The sequence below is a fragment of the Myotis davidii genome, unplaced genomic scaffold (genome assembly GCF_000327345.1).
Source record: "Myotis davidii unplaced genomic scaffold, ASM32734v1 scaffold575, whole genome shotgun sequence".
In the NCBI taxonomy this organism is placed as follows: Eukaryota; Metazoa; Chordata; class Mammalia; order Chiroptera; family Vespertilionidae; genus Myotis; species Myotis davidii.
This window is the reverse complement of record NW_006290306.1, coordinates 892,527-897,521: the sequence shown is the minus strand read 5'-3', so window position 1 is coordinate 897,521 and position 4,995 is coordinate 892,527.

Below are 4,995 nucleotides of genomic sequence, written 5' to 3'. Positions count from 1 at the left end.
ATGTTAAGCGAAATAAGCCAGTTAGAGAAAGATAAATACCACATGATCTCACTCATTTGTGGAATATAATCAACAGCATAAACTGATGAACAAAAATATATTCAGAGACAGAGAAGCATTGAACAGACCATCAAACCTTAGAGGGAAGATAGGGGAGGCTGGGGGGCTGGTGAGGGGTGGTAAGAGATCAACCAGTGAACTCATATGCACAACCCAAGGACACAGACAATGGGTGTTGAAGGCTTGGGAGCGGGGGAGAAGGCAATGGGGAAAAATGGAGACATATGTAATACTTGAAACAAGAGAGAGAGAGAGAGAGAGAGAGAGAGAGAGAGAGAGAGAGAAATGTGACACCAGATATGAAAAAGAGACATCACCTCAAATCCTACAAATATTAAAAAGGTGATAACAGTATATTTGAACAATTTTAGCTCAATAACTTAAAAATTGTAAAGGTATCGGGGAGGAATCCTAATCTTCGGAGAGAATGGCTGCCCTAGTCCTGGGCTCAGGGGTGACTCAGCACTCAATTTGCTGCCACCTCTCCTGGGGCCCCTTCTCTCCTAAGCCTCTCCCCAGATTCCACTCATCCGCACCTTCTCCCTCTCTTCAGCACAGGTGAGTGTCTGTATCTGAAATGTCCCATGAATAGGATTCAGTGAAAACAAACAAACAAACGCCGGCCGCGGAAACGGGTAAGGCTTGGTTTTTGTAAGCTCTTCTGTTCCCGGCACTGCATGGTCTGGTCAGCTCTTCAGGCTGCCCCCTTTAGGCTCAGTCCTCTGTGATCACAGAACCCAGCTTTCAAATCCCCCTGTGGCGCCAGGAATCCCGCAGATCTCCTTTCCCCAGTCAGGGGCTGTGCCTGTCCCAAGGGACGCGGCTGTCTGCCACATGGTCTCCCTCCGACCCTCTGGGCTCAGAGGTCTGGCAAACTTTCCTGCCCAAATCCCTGTTCTTTTTTGTGTTTTTTTTTTTTGTTTGTTTTTTTGGGTTTTTTTTACCTTTCCAGGGGGGTTCTGCCCTTCCCGGCTGCAAACCGTCTCACCAGCTGAGCAATTTCAACAATTCGGGGTGGGTGTTATTAGTTTCAGCTGCTCACTCCATTTGCTCCGGGACACAACCTGGGACACGTCTGCCTATATCGCCGCCATCTTCCGTCTCTCTGTGTATCATCTTTTTAAACTAAGCTTGGGGACAATACCCTAGAATGACCTTAGGTAAGACTACAAATAAAGGAAAATTCAAAGTATTTCCTTTGTGTTAAATGGAAAATTGTTAGGGTCACGGATGTCAGGATATAAAGAACAAAAAGAAAACAAACCAGTCAGGAAATGCGAAAGCTTTTACCGAATTAACTCACCCTGATGACTCATCCCAGACGTATTAAGTTTTCACATATACAGCTTCTTCATTGAAAATACTGACCACCATCTGTCTCCAGAATATGAGTTAATGTTAGTCTTAATGCCTTAAAGTTCACATTTCCTAAGTCTTTTGTTTGGAAATAAATAACCTTTATGTTGCAGTGGCATGGTCTTGGGAATGTGATTTCTTTGCCCACTTGGGAAGAAAAAATACAAAAATTCCAAAACACTAGCTCTCAAGTTGTGAAATGTTCTGTGGGTCAAAGAAGTTTGGCTCTGTACACACACTGCTTCAACTGGATTCGGCCCTGAGATTCTTTTTAAGATTATGTTACTTGCCTTTTTAGCCATATTTCAATTATTGAGCCCACATGCAAAGCTAGAAATGGGAAATACCTGTCCGACCTAATCATGATCCTCAGAAGCTGACTCTAGAGGGAAAACCATGGCCCTTCCACTTATTTCTCAACAACAAGCTTTTTTTTTTTAAGTGAAAACAAAAGGTATTTGGATTGTGCAAGAATATTTGGCTTTGCATATTTTGGGTGCTTCAGATAGGAAGGAATGGGAAAAGTAATAAAGAAAATTCATCAAGAACCTTCTTATTACAAATATAAGAACAATAAAATAATTAAAGGGAGAAAGAGTGGGTATATTTTTGGAATTCCAGGGACTGTACTATGTACATAAAATTAGACAGTCAGTTTATTGGAGACAAGGACTGGATCTAATCCTGAAATTAGATTCTGGTTCTAGCCCAGTTACTAACTTGCCAATGACCATTGTCAGGTGACTTCATGCCCTTCTTTAAGTCATGGAGTAGGACTAAGGTGGGGTAAGATAATAGATAGACTACATTGATTCAGAATGCTTGAATAAAAAAAGGAATTCATTTATGTAAGAACACATGACCCCTGGTAAGCTGGGTTGTCAGTCTCAAGAAAAATACTCTGAGGTAATTTAGTGTTTTGTTTCATCCCAGGCTCTTTGCGCTTAAATTCTTAGCATTCCAGGTCTCAAAATTGAGCACCAACTTACCTTCCCAGTTTATCTTGCTACTTTTTCCCTGGGCTTTTGCTTTTCTGAAAATACTTGCTATAGTCCTCCCCTCCTTTGTGTAGGCTGTTTTCTCTGCTATACCCTGCCATCTACCTCTGCTAACCCAAATCCCACTCCATCCCCTAATCACTAATGCTTTTTTCAGTATGTTCTTTCTGACACCCCTTGCTTATCCTTCCCCAACAGTCTGATATAATTTATCCTCCTCTACTCCATGGTTTCTTAACCTCAGCACTATTGACATTTTGTATCAGATACAGTTTTGGTGTAGAAGACCATCTTGTTTATTGTAGAATGCCAGTAGCATTCTTGGCCTCTACCCACCAGATGCCAGTAGAACCCTCCCCTCTGCCTCACCCACCAAGTTGTGACAATTGAAAATATCTCCAGAGATTGCCAAATGTCCCCGAGGGAGCAAAATCACCCTTGACTGAGAATCACTGCTCTACTCCTCTGGTCTACTCATGGTATTAATGGGTTCAAAACCAGGCAGACCTGAATTTGAAACCTGGCTGTGTTACCTTTTATTCTGTGACTTAGAGGAAGTTACTTAACTTCTCTGAGATTTAGTTTCCTTGCTAAATGTGAGAATAATAGTTTTAGGTTGGCAGAATTGTTAGGATTATATGAGTTGTAGGAGTCATTCAGACATGTTTGGGGTTGTCTGGCAATCTTTTAGAAGATCCCTCCGGCTGCTGGTTTTCAGTGGCTCAGGAGCATTTGAGAGAGAATTCCTTCTCAAGGATGAACAGACAGGGACACTCTATAACAGCAACAACAATGACAAGAAAATACTTATGTAAGGGCTACTATACAACCATCAGTGGTCTAAGCACATTAAATACATCATATACATTAAAGTAATCCACAACAAAATGTAACAGATGGGGAGTAAGGAGTGATTCTGAGAACATCTTAGTGATTCCTATTCAACTCATATCTGGTGCAGCCCCTAGTCATCCATGCCTGGGTTGTTGACCCAAAGAATTCTGTTACTGAGTACTAACACAGAAGTTTAACTAAATACTATAATATTTGTCACACAGCCCTAACCGATTTGGCTCAGCAGATAGAGCATCGGCCTGCGGACTCAAGGGTCCCAGGTTCGATTCCAGTCAAGGGCATGTACCTTGGTTGCAGGCACATCCCCAGTGGGGAGTGTGCAGGAAGCAGCTGATCGATGTTTCTATCTCATCGATGTTTCTAACTCTCTATCCCTCTCCCTTCCTCTCTGTAAAAAATCAATAAAATATATTTAAAAAAATATTTGTCACACAATTGTCACTGATGGAGGACCCCCACACAAAGAATAAGGGGTTAAATTACCTCATCAAATTTCTCAGTAATTTTTGGCACCTGGAGGGTTCCAGTGGAGAGGGATGCTGATGCCAAGGAGCAGCAGCACCAAGGAAGAACTCCAAAAGAGGTAGAGCTCCTTGGGTGACATTTCATGCTCCATGGAGCAGCAGGACAGACAGACAACTTGTGCAGGTAGACAGCAGCAGTGATGGAACTGCAGTGACGGGAGGAGAAGTGGTGCCAGCACTTCAGAAGCAGCACCGCTGTACCTCCTGGAACAGTGATGAAGTCTCAGGTAACCCACAGATTGTATCCTTGTGAAAAGCACCCTGGAAACTCTCAGGACTAGTCAGAGGGCTTGGTCAGCAGCAGTAGGTCCCACATCAGCTGTAGGGAGCAAACACCCTGTGAAATGGGCATAATTACAATCTCTGAGTCCACAGATAACATGCACTTATCTACCACTTGTTGGACTCTAGAAAATTTATAAAACACCTAGCATTCTTGTTAGTTTTCTACCCTTTGCCATTGAGACAGGTGCAACTATTCAGGAGCAGTTTAAAATCACCCACCATCTTCACTTGTCCATAGGGTCAGTCTTGCTTGGGAGAATTTTGTTCATCATTTCTATTGGCCCTATACTTAAGAAGTCCCGTTGCAGCCTCTGTTTTTTTCCACAATGTTGATGACTGGCTCTGGGAAATGTTATTGCAGACTCAGACATGGTCTTCTGGGCATTGGCATGCCTTTACTTAAGTAGACTGTCTCCATTTTACTCAAATACAATGATGTAATTATCACTTGTATAGTTCACCAGATATTTTGGGCTCTCTGCCTTCTGTGTGAATGGTAGGATTGCACATCTTAGTGGCCTTCTGATTGGGGTGGTAACATATGACTGTTGTTGGCCAAGGAGTTGAGAGTGTGATATGTCATTTCCATGCCAGACCATTTAATTTCTGGTATGAAACCCTTAAGAGCTCTTTCCTCTGCCATGGTGACCAGCAATGCTCCAGAAGATGGCTGCTCCATAGGGTTGAATCCTACAGGAGGAGGATATGGCACAGAACCACAGCCAAACCACAAGGATGTACAGTTTGAGTGAGAAATAATATTTATTGTTTTAGGCCACCGATATTTGGTGGGGGATAGGGACAGGATTGTTATCAGAGTAAACCCTGCCCATACACATGATGCATACCATGTAGCTACAGTTCAAATACTAAACAGCTTTGATATGCTATGAACTCTGACAAGCTCTTAGAAAAAC